The sequence below is a fragment of the Ochotona curzoniae genome, unplaced genomic scaffold (assembly GCF_017591425.1).
Source record: "Ochotona curzoniae isolate NIBS_2020 unplaced genomic scaffold, NIBS_Ocur_1.0 scaffold_3835, whole genome shotgun sequence".
Lineage (NCBI taxonomy): Eukaryota > Metazoa > Chordata > Mammalia > Lagomorpha > Ochotonidae > Ochotona > Ochotona curzoniae.
The window spans coordinates 23,775,384-23,788,349 of NW_024467114.1; the positions used below are offsets into that span (position 1 = coordinate 23,775,384).

At 39.6% G+C, this 12,966-nt stretch overlaps 1 protein-coding gene across 2 annotated transcripts in view; it reads right to left on the reverse strand.

The window, feature by feature from the left end:
- ZNRF2 (zinc and ring finger 2) overlaps positions 1–12,966 on the reverse strand; it is a 79,975-nt gene that overhangs the window by 31,658 nt on the left and 35,351 nt on the right. The gene's annotated exons all lie outside the window — the stretch shown is intronic.

The window sequence follows — 12,966 nt, forward strand, 5'->3', positions numbered from 1 at the left end:
AAAACTGCAAGAGAAAAATGTCAAGTCACACAAAAGGGTATCTCCAACAGACAAAAAAACTTACAGGTCAAAGGAGAAAAATTATACAGTCCAAGCTTTGAAAGCAAATTACCAATCAAAACTATACTTAGCAAAGCTATCCTTCAGGAATGAAAAGATAAAAACTTCACATCACAAGTAGAAATGCAAGTGTTAATTATTACCAAACACAGTCCAACAAACAAGAAATGCTTAAGGGAGTCCTATATCAGAAGTAAAAGGATAACAGACTACCAGCATGAAAGAGGTAAAGGAACAAAACTCAACAGCAACAGAACAAATGCACAAAACAAGCACATCAACACAGAAAACCACACAAACCACAGAGATGAACAAGACAGGAATAAAAGAACACATTCACAAAACAACCAGAAGAAAAGCTATATTATAACCTTGAATGTAAGTAGATTAAATTCTCCAATTAAATGATGTAGACTGATAAAATGGATAAAGAAAACCAATATTCAACAACATGCTGTCTACAAAAACTAACTTCACCAGTAAAGACACACAAAACCAAAGTGAGAAGACAGAAAAAGATTTGCCATAAAAATGGAAACAAGTTAGCATAAGTAATTATATTAGACAAAACAGACATCAAGAAAAAACCACAGGGGCTGGTATTGTAGCACACGGGTTAAGTTGCCTGCTGGGTACTGGTTTCTGTCTCTGCTGCTCACTTCTAATCCAGCTTCCTGCCAGAGGCCTAGGAAAAATGAAAGATAGCCCAAGCACTAGTGTCCCTCAGCCACGGGAAAAGCAGATGGAGTCCCTGGCTACTGGCTTCGGGCTGGCCTCGCTCTAGTGGCCATTTGGGGAGTAAACCAGCAGATGGATGATCTCTATGTCTTTGCCTCTCTCTCTGTAGCTCTGACTTTCAAATCAATTAATAAACCTTAAGATAGATATGTATAAGTTTTTAAAAGTCAAAAACCATAAATAGACAAAGAAGATCACTGTATAATCATGGGATCAATTTATTAAGAAATAATAAATGTAAACCTGTGTGTATGTATGTGTGTGCTATCTCTCTCTCTCTCTCACACACACCTGACACTAGAGCATGCAATTATATAAAGCAAACAACAGATCTAAAAGTTAGACTCTAACACAATAATAAGTGGCAATTCCAAAATTCTACTTTGATGAATGGAAAATCATCCAGATCAAAACTTGGCTAAAGAAGCACCAAAACTAAACTGAGAAAAAAACTGAGTTTCCACACACAGAACAAATTAGACTCCTATCTCACACCATATGCAAAAATCAAAGTCAAATGGATCAGATTTAAATATAAGTAAAATAAAAACTATGAAACTTCTGGGAAAAAGCATAATGTGTCTCACATGGTAAGACATCGTAATCAGCCTGACCTGATTATTACTCTCTGTATGCATGTATTGAAACACAACTCCTTGTCCTTAAAACGCAGACAATTACTATGTGTCAATTAAAAACTAAATGAGAAATGCATTAAATAACTTATTGACAAATAAAAGAACATTTAATAAAATTAAACATCTTTTTATTTTAAAGAAAAGAGAAGAAAATGGTATATACACAACCATGATGATTTACTAAAATTGAAAACAAGCATCTACTCCACAGTGAAACAAGCTCTAAGCACAGAGGACCAAAACAAGCATGCCCACTGGCATCACTGCCATTTCTACACTGTGTGTGAGCTTCAAGGTAACACCACCAGACAAAGAAATCAATGTGCATAAACGCTTGGAAACATCTTTACTGGTAGATGACAATCATTTGATGAGTTCACACATACCTAAAAAAACCCAAAGACTCATCTGAAACCAACAGCTTCTCTTTATAAAAACAAAACTCAAGCTCAAATAATAAAAACAAATGCCATTCTTACCAGTAACAAAACTAGTAAACATTAGAAACAAACTTACAATTATTTGACACTACAGTTTCATTGGGTGGGTGTTTAGACACTAGTACCCATACCTGGGCCTTTGTCTAGGCTCAGTGACAATGACAGCTCAACTAGCTGGGTCTCTGCCACCCACCTAGGAGACCTGGGCTGATTCCTGCCCTCAGAGGAGGAGTCAGCAGATGGAAGCTCACTCTCTTCTCTCAATATTTAAAAAAAAAAAAAAATCTGTACGAATTAAAAAAAAAAAAAGAGCAAATCATGTTCCCAACATGAAGACTGAAAACCTAAAAAACAAAAAAACAAAACAAAACAAAACAAAACAAAAACAACCCACAGTATTGAGCAGATACTGAACATTTTTCTTAATGATTAATTAACCTAGAATAAGCATCAAGGGTCAGTTGAGCCCTACATTTATGAATAAGAATAAATTACACTTTCAGTTATCTTGTGCATACATAAGAATCCTAATTAACAAATAAGACTTAGTAATAGGAATTATAACAACTTTATAATATAAAACGTAATGAAACTCACATTTCTCTCTTAAATCTTTAGAAAGTAACATTTTAATATCCTTTGCTCCTGGGACTTAACAACAGCAGCTAATAGTTCCCCAAGTCCCTTTCATTCACTATTATAATGATTGTAACAAACTAAGATTATGCATTTCAAATCATACACATACCACAGAAAATGACTGGTATGTTCTACAGCTATTTAAAATCATACTAGATGTGGCAAATCAGAAAATACTGAGAGAAAATTACTTACATCCCAACAAATGAGAATGTTGTTAGTTTAAAAATTTCAGAGAAATGTATGACTTACTTCTTCAGACTAAGTGTCCAGGATAAGCTTTTACACTTTTGTACAGATGTTCCATATGTGTTTCTTTACTTCACTCACTCAACTGCTAACACCAGTAGCAACTCATATTTATTTTGTACTCTGGGTTGTAATCCAATCTTACGTTGTACAAGTTTTATTGCTCAGATTATTCTAGCTCTTTCAGATCAGCTCCTTTGTCCCTCTGACATGGCTTCATCCCTGCGCTTTCTCAGCATTTTCTCTTGCTTCAGGCTCATCTTTATTTTTTTCTCTTGAACCAGTCATTTCTACTCCAAAGTACGTAAACTCTTTTGTCAGACAATGGAATTTGGAAACCAAGATTTGGAGGCTCAATGTGAAAGATTTTTTTTTCAGTTATTTAATGTCTTTCATACCAAAAAATGTGCAAGAAGCCTAGAAATTAAGGGGAATGTTGAATAATAGTTTACACAGATTAAAAGACAAAATTAACAGCCTAGAAAATGCTAAGAGGCTAAAATGAATTTATCAGATAATGGAACAAATTCAGGAAATCAAATCTAGATGTCAAGATAATGAGATATGTGGAAGATTTTCATTATGTTATTTTAATATATTTAACATTTTTAAGAGTTAAATACAATTCCCTAAGAAAGCAGAGCTGCTGTGTTAATACATCTTCTAACCACTAAAAAGGTCTCAAAGCATCCTACGAGGCAAACCTCAGGTACAGCTAACTTCAAGATGGAAAAAAAAGTACTTTAAGAAATTTTACGCACATGACAAATCATCATTGAAAAGACATTCACAAAGCATTCTGTTAACAGTCATTTCTAAACATTTTTTGAACTCAACACAACAGTCTGTCTTTGCAAAAATTTTATTCTCCCAATATTACAAAAAGTCCCCAAATCATCAACTTTGCAAAGATCAACTTCCCTAGCAAATATTTACCAGTAAGATAGTCCAGTCATTCCACTGCCAACCCTCACTTCATTTCTAGCCTTCACTAAATGCATGTAATATTCACTTAATGTCTTTGATGCCTTTGTGTTTCCTGTCTCAATTCAGAACCGAGCCTGCACATGGAAGGAACAAACGTATCTTAACATAAAAACATCATCCATGTATGGTCAGTTTTCTACAGTATGTTTTTCTACACAGATTATAAAAGGGTCTATGTTGTTACAAATCTTTGCTAAAATTTCAGTAAGCAACCTGCTTCTCACTGAGTTGAAACCTCAAATTCCAAGTGTGGTAAGACGCAAGTTGTACATTTAAAAATGGGGCTATATTTTTTTCAATGAAACTGCCTCTTTAAGTTGTCACATCACATGATGATGAGTAGTTTTCTATTATTCTCCCACTCCTACTCCTTTAGATCATAAAGAACCTGTTGGCTAGGCTGTAGGACCTGCCAGCAGAGTTGGGACTCGGGGTGGGCCAGGCCAGACCAGGCTGCAGCATCCAATGGCAAAGGCCAAGCTGGGGATGGGCTATGCCAGGCTGGGTCAGAGCAGCCACTGGCACAGCAAGATCTGTGGATGGAAGCTAAGGTGATTCCCCAGCTGGGCTGTGGTTCCCAAGCACATGGAATCAGCAAACTGGGCTGGACATGGCTGCAGTATATCTTGGCATGGGTGTGGACTAGGTCTGGTGTGTGCCAGACTGGGCTAGGTCTCAGCACCCGCTGAACCATGCAAGAGCTGTATCTGCGGGTGGATCAGTCAGGGCTGGGCTGTAGCACCCAGCAGAAAGAGCCATAATGGGTGTGGGCCAGTCAGGCAAGGCTGCTGTACCTACCAGAACAAGAGAAGGGCCAAATCAGGCTGGGTCAAGGACCCACCCACCAGTGTGTGCAAGATCTGCCACTAGGAAGTGACCTGATAGAGGAGGTTGGGGAACTCTTTTCAGGATGCAGTCTCTGCAGATGAGCACAAGAATCAAGACTAGAGCAGCCCAGACCAGGGTAGGTTACAGAACCTGCCAGCATACATAGGTCAGGTTTAGGGATCCGCAATGCTGGCTCAACTTATAGCATCCACTGACAGATCTGAGAACCAGGACAGAGTGCAGGACAGCCTGGGCTGGGCCATAACACCACCAGTTCATATTAGGGCTGGAATGGGGATTATCCAGGCTGTGCTAGGCTGCAACACCCACCAGCATGAGCTGGACTGGGGGTGGGCTGGGTCACATTACACACTCACAAGCAAGGCCAAGCCACACTGGGTTGCAGCATCCACCAGCACACAGTAAGACCTGGGGAAAAGGTCAGTAGGGGAGCTGTAAGGACTCCCCTGGTACACCATTGTTCCCAATGGTGAGCATGAGAACTGGGATCGGGAGCAGACTGGGAGCAAGGCCGTTAGCCTGCACATCAACTGAATTAGGGGGACAGTCAAGCTGGTCTTACCGACTGTACCCACTGGTACAGACATAAGCCAGAGTGTGTGCAGGTTGGCTGGGCTTTGCAACAGCATCAGCTGGCAAGTGCTGGGACTGGAGGCAATTTGTGTCATGCTAGACTGTAGAACCACCTGGAGAGTACAAGATCCAGGACTGGGAGTGGGCCTGTTAAGGAAACTGTCGCCAACTCCCCGATGGGCTGCGATTCCCACTGGTGAGAATGAGAAATAGAGCTGGGGGCCTGGCTAGACAAGTGGTGGCATCCACCAGCAACAGCATGGGCTGAATAGTGGTGCTGGTTATCTTGAGCTAGGCTTTAATATCCATTGATGTGTAGGAGAGCCAAATGGGATGTGGAACAGGCCAGATCAGTCTGATGTACAAATTGCCAAGCACATGAACCAGGGCTGGGGGCGGGCCTGGTGGGGGCTACTGAGGTTGCTCTGACTAGATTGCAGTTCCCACTGGTGTACATGAGGGCCGAGTGTGTAGTGAGCAGGCTTGGGCTGGACTGCAGTATCCATTGGTTTGTGTAAAAGATGAGGCTGGAGACAGAACTGACCCAGCTACTACAACCACCAGTGTGTATGTAGGTTGAAGTGGGTGGTGTACTCAGCTAGTCCCTGTACTGGCAGGCACGCATAGGAGTCAGGTCTGGGGTCGCCTCAGATGAAGTTTCTTTGGAGAACCCTCCAACTGAACCACTGGACTTAGAACTTCAACCATGCAGAAAGTCTCAGAATCTGTGGTCTGACCATGGAGTGCATACATCAGAACTGGGCCTCCTTAGTTACTGAAGATGCTGCAGTAGACGGTATGCCCAGATGCACATGTGGCATATGGGGTCTGCAGAGGACATGTGGTACCATGGCAGAAGATGGAGGCAGAATAAATTGTACAACTCTCCCAGCCAAGCATTGATAGCAAATAACTGGGCGAATGGAGACTATAAGGTAGACTGTCAGTAAATGGATCTTGGAAGGATTTACTCATCTTTAGAGCAATGAAATCAACAGCATTTCAGAACTATCGAAACTACCTAAGCAGTACACTCAGAACATACCAACATTGGGGATCCTGGGATGATATCAGGTGGTCATCTCCCAGCCCCTGTACTGATGTAGTTAGCATAGTGAGGCTTTTCCTCTTTTCTCCCTGCTTCCCCCAGACACTGGCAGAAGAAAAAGAACCTTGGAAACAACGGCCTCATCTACTTTCCCCTATTCTTTGAGTCTTCCCACCTTAATCAGTGGTCCACACGGACATGCATCCTTCTCAACTATATAAACATCATCAAAAATAAGATTTTAAAAAGGTAAAATGTGAAAAATTTTAAAAACTTGATCTTGCTATACAAAAGTTTTAAACAATTAAGACATTCTGAATCAAAAGAAGAATTCAGATCGTTAGCATGAACAACAGGGCACCTTACTATATGATGAGCTTTCAAAGTCGAAGGTTACTTACTATCTCTATACAATAACAGCAGGTCTTATTTACTCAGCACTCACTAACTATGAAGAATTACGCCTGATTTCTCAACTGATACTCTAAATGACTCTATGAAAACAGGTATCATCTGTAGTCCTAGTTTAACTGCAGAGAAAACCAAGACCAAGATTACACAGCTATCAACAGGAAAAACTAGGACATAAACTCATCAAGGTTACAGTTTATATAAGGTACCAAAACATTTCCCATTTCAAACACACATTATTGCTACTTTTTGGACAACTATGTGTTGACAAAGTGGTAATAAAATGAAACTTAGGCTTATAATTTTGGTAACTGGATGAGACTGTTATGGTAAAATTTCTTATGTGATCCAGTTCTCACTCATTGTTTTTATGAAGTAAATGTGTGCTAAATTTTAAATTACTTCACAAAATAAGAAGTATTTCTAAAGTTTTAGCGCAAGCAGAGCAGGATGCAATACCCTTTTTTAGATTACTGCAACATATTTTTCTTTGTGAAGTATTGGTTCACAGGGTGCCTAGGTGATAACATCAATCTTTATTTATATCAGTTGAGAGCATGTGAGAATGTTCAGCTTTCAACAATTCCACAAGATTCTCTTCCACTTGCATGAATGTATTCCTCTCTCTAATTTCATCTCTTATTCTGTTGTTATTTTATGGATGCCATTTTTCTGTCTCTTTATCATGTTCTCAGTTTTAGAGTTTTCCATCACCCTGTGGGTTACACGCTATCATTTCCTCAGAATTGTCTTACACTCACTAATTGGCCTTTCTGCTCCTTACCCTATTCACTTAGACTTCAATTTCAATGACTAACATCTGAAAAATTTAATTGGAATATTTTTCAAATCCTTATTCAGTGTCTTATTCCCCCTATTTCCTATTCATTCTTGTAATTATTTAAAAATGTACATAGTAGTAGTGACTTTCACAAATTTTAAAATATATATACTTTTTTTAAAGGCACATATATAGAGAGGAGGAGAGACAGAAAGGAAGATCTTCCATTCGATGATCTACTCCCCAAGTGTCTGTCAAGGCTGGAACTAAGCTGATCTGAAGCCAGGAGCCAGGAGCCTTTTCTGGGTTTCCCACACGGGTGCAAGGTTCCAAGGCTTTGAGCCTTCCTCAACTGCTTTCCCAGGCCACAAGCAGGGAGCTGGATGGGAGCTGGATGGGAAGTGGGGCCACTGTGATTAGAATCGCACACATATGGGATCCTGGCACATGCAAGGCGAGGATTTTAGTCACTAGGCTATCACACCGGACTGGTGACTTTTACAATTTTTAAGGTAGAAATCTAATGATATCTGTTGACTCACTCTTGAAATATCTGTCACTTTCACCACAAGTTCAATTTTAATATGGTGTCTGTTTTTCCACAGGAATCCCACATGGGTTTTTAGAACAGTATAGCTTTTGCTTTTGAGAAGCTCTTCTGGATATCACCTAATTTGAGATGTTTATAATTGTAATGGATTTTATACTTTCTGCTGCATTTTTCAATCCACAAATGACAGTCACACTTGCAGTGTAAAAAAATAACTCCTCATTTTCAATGTCTCATAATGTAATCTTTATGAAACCAATTTAAGCCTACAATTAGGGATCCACATTTAAGTTAAATCTCAACCACAAAAACTACCAATGCAAATAAATTTACACACATATCAAATCAGATACAGAACCCTTGCACACAAGGCAAAGTTCACACATGCTGAGCAAAGTGGTAACTACTTTCTTATTTAAAATTCTGCTTGGTAGTTGCTAAGATTTGTTCTTTTTCTTTTTTAAGCTTATTGGGGCCATGCCAATTTCAGAAAACTGTCTGAATTCAGACAGATAAAAGGGGAGGGATGTCTTGAAACTAAGTAAAAGTATATTATAAGACAGAAAGCAAGTGTATAATAAAAATTGAGAACCTCAACTGGATGGCCAGATGGTACCCACGAAGGAAGGCAGACATTCTCACCCAAACCCATTCGATAAGAATGCAAGGCATCAGAAGCTGGCTGCAGGTGAACACCAGAACCACTCCAGGCTCAACTGCCGGATACAATCCTATGGACAACATGCAGGTGGGCTTGGCAAGGTAAGATCCTCCTGCAGCCCGGAAGTTGGGGTCCTTCTGCTTCACTTTCTCTGCATAACAAGCGGTCTTGCCACATCATTCAATCTTCCTTCAGTAATGTATTCTCTAACAGAGCATTAGTGAAAATCTTAGTCCAGGGTTGGTCTCCCCATGATTTTGAATAGGGCTGATCTGAATCAACATATGAGTTTAAAATTTAGCTCTTAGAAAACAATTTCAAGTTTCACCTCCTCCAGAAACATTCGCACATAATCAGCTACAAATAAAATAAACAATAGTTATAATCTTCCTGCCTTTAATTTCAGACAGTCTAAAGTAAAAATTGACATTTGTATGATATAATGCTTCAGTGTAAAGACCAAAATGGAGAATTAAATAATATTTAATTCATTTTATTTGCTCTGAAGCATTTTAAAAGATGAGGAACAAGGAAGAGAATCTCTATATTCATAAATGTTATATTAGATTCACAAACTACACAAGGAATTACTAGGTCCATAAACCAAACAATGAAGCATAAACAAAAGATGAAGATACTTGAAATACGTAGACCCTGACTTAAAAGGCAATATATACTGATGAACACTCACTGTGGCACACTAAAGTTTTTCCATCCTGCTGAAATATCACCTGCAATAAACAGCCCCACTCACATCATCTGGAGCCTTTCCCTGCTGTTAAAACCCCAAGCATCCTACCTAGGCCTTGTAGAGCCAACTGTCTGAGCCCTGAGAAATACAAGGAAGCAAGATACTGTGGGCTCATCTGAAAGCAAAAACTAATGTTGCAAATATCATTCCTGCAAGAATAAGTTTGAAGTTAAACCACTAACTTACAGTCAAATTTCTAAACATATCCCACATAACAGTTTGTATACAAACATAACCAGGGTTAAAGAAAAAAAAAAAAAAAAACAAGACAAGCCCAAATTACTGTCCTTGCTGACAATGAATATTCATAGATGATTAAAATAAAATGCATGTAATAAAAATTTCCAACCCAGCTACCTTAGAAAAGGCTACAAAAAAGTATGCTGAGGGCCCAACTCGGTGGGCTAGCAGCTGAAGGCCTTGCCTTGAATGCATCAGGATCCCATATGGGTGCCAGTTCTAATCCCAGCAGCCCTGCTTCCCATCCAGCTCCCTGCTTGTGGCCTGGGAAAGCAGTCGAGGATTGCCCAAAGTCTTGGAACCCTGCACCCGCGTGGGAGACCCAAAAGAGGCTCCTGGCTTCAGATCAGCACAGCTCTGGCCGTTGTGGTCACTTGGGGAGTAAATCACTGGATGAAAGATCTTCCTCTCTGTCTCTCCTCCTCTCTGTATATCTGACTTTGCAATAAAAATAAAACAAATCTTAAAAAAAAATGCTTAAAGAACTTTGCTTGGGCATTTACACAATTTAGAGGTACAATATGATAATATTTTCATGCAGTCAAAATTTAGAAATTCAAGTATGAAACCAAAAGGAGTGCAGATAACTAAGGAACCCTTGAGTTCAGAGATTCTCAGACTCATTTGTTCTAAACTTTCTAATAATCCTGGAGGTCTTTCTTAGGCACAACAGAGGCCAGTTTTCATAAACAATCACCTGTAGTGGACAGCATTTTCAGGGCTATGCCTTTAAAACAAAGCAGTTTTAGAATTTCCCAAGCTTATGTCATATATGTTGAAGAACTTAAATCAATCCAGCCAAAGTACTTTCCTTATTTACTTACTTATTAAATTATTTCAAAGACAGGTTAACATAGAGAGGTTTTTCTCTCTACTGGTTCATTCCCCAAATGCCCACAGCAGCCACAGCTGGACCAAGCCAAATCCAGGAGCCAAAAACTCAGCATAGACTCCCATATGGGTATCAGGCCATGATCTGCTGCCTCCAACAATGCATGTTAACAGCAAGCTGTTCGATGTGGAACATGGGCATCTCAAGCAGTGGGTTAACCTGCTGTGCTGTACTATCTGCCCCCAAGATTTACTTATTTATTTGAACTAGAGAGAGAGAGAGAGATGAATACAGAGAAGACAGCGAGCCATCTTCCACTGGCAGACTATTAGCAAGGAGCCGGATTAGCAGCAGAATAGCTGGGATACGATTCAGCACCCAAGTGACAGGCAACGGCACGCAGTGGCTTTACCTGCTAAATTACAATGTGAGCCTCAGGAATAGTTTCAAAACAATTCATTTTTATGTATCTGAATGGCATGGTTACAGAGAGAAGGGGAGAAACGGAGAGAAGACAGATCTTCTCCCTCACTGGCTCACTCTCCAAATAGCCGCAGTAGTTAGGTCAGGACCAGGTCGAAGCCAGGAGCCTGGAACTTCATCCAGGTGTCCCACATGGGTGGCAGGATCTAAGGACTCTTCTGCTGCTTTCTCAGGTGCATTAGCAGGGAGCCATTTCAGAAATAGAGCAGCTGGGACTTGAACCATCACTCATATGGTATGCTACCATCACAGGCAAGATCATAATGGAGTGCACCACATTGGCCCCACAGGGCTTATTTTAAAACTTTAAGAACTGAATGTAATTTTTATTAAGTTGTTTTTTCTTCTTATTGTGAATGTTTATAGGCAATTAATACATACTTCAAAGACTGAAGTCTAGGAGGCCAACATTAAACCACCACTTGGGACTTGTACATACCACATCAGAGTGTCAGTTTGAGTCTTGCCTATCCCATCTTCAAACCAGCTTCTTGCTAACATGACTGGAAGGCAGCAGATGATGGCTCCAGTACTTGGGGTTTATGGCTCCTGGCTTTGGCTGGGCCCAGCCCCAGCTATTGCGGATGTTTAGCAAGTGAAACATGGGCAGAAGGAAATCTCTAATCTCTGAACTGGAATGTGGAATGCTGGCAAATATTTAAAACTTGAATCTTTGGTTTACAGTGTTTCCAAGCAGATTACATATTGATTTTTTAAGATACCAAACAAGTGACTAATAGACAAATTTAATGCCTTAAGTAAATTAAATCTGAAATTAAAAATTGTCAAAACACCTAAGACTCTGTTATGGATTATGTTACACAATAAGTAAGTAGACAGAATATAATAAATATATTAAATATATTATGCCATCAAAGTAAATATATGAGTATTCAGGGCCAAAGATTAAGATTTAAAGATATTTTAAAGGATATTATGTATTGACATAATTGCTATGTGGCATTTTTACATGTGCATTGGTAAATAAATGATTGGGGAAAATACTCTTTACCACTAAAACAATATGGCCGGGCCCAGCGCGGTGGCGCAAGTGGTTAAGGTCCTCGCCTTGCACACCCGGGATCCCATATGGACACCGGTTCTGTCCTGGCAGCCCTGCTTCCCTTCCAGCTCCCTGCCTGTGGCCTGGGAAAGCAGTCGAGGATGGCCCAAAGCTTTGGGACCCTGCACCCGCGTGGGAGACCGGGAAGAGGCTCCTGGCTTCGGATTGGCATAGCATCGGCCGTTGCGCTCACTTGGGGAGTGAATCATCGGACGGAAGATCTTCCTCTCTGTCTCTCCTCTCTGTATATCCGCCTTTCCAATAAAAACATAATAAAAATAAATCTTTAAAAAAAAAAACCAATATGGCCAAAACACCAAACTTCTGTGTGTGTACAATATGTGTGTCAGTGTGTATAAGAAAGATTCCTAAGTCAATCTTTAAAATGTTATCAAAACTAGCATGTGCACGTTAATGTTAAATTTTACCCCTCCTTGTGCTTGTTATTAAAGGAAAAAAATTCCCATTAAATTAACAAAGCACTGCCTTTTATTTTATTTAATACCTTTCTCTAATCAATACATCTTAGCTCAAAGAAATCAGGGTCTATTAACAGGCTTAACACATTACATGGGTACACAATAAGTGCTCACATGATACCTGTTCCATTAATTGTCCTTCAATTATTTACTGATTCTCTTTCTATTCGTTTCATTTTACATTAAAAAGTTTGAAATTCCTCTTAAGCTCTTGAAATTTGTTCTTATAAGATTCTTTCCAAAACTTAGAGTTTCATTTATTTTACTATATTTATTGGTCAAGGAAGAACTGTCTGATTTTGTTTTCCCCCCAAATTTATTCCAAAATATACTGAGATTACAACGAAAATCTTCCCTTAGGTCTCAAGATCTAGAGCTTTTTGTCAGGGGACTATGAGCTAGCCACACACACCTGACCTAACTAACATATCAATTAGCCCCATGGCTCACAAACTGAAATACCTAATTTGTCTACGGTCAGAAAATAGACATGC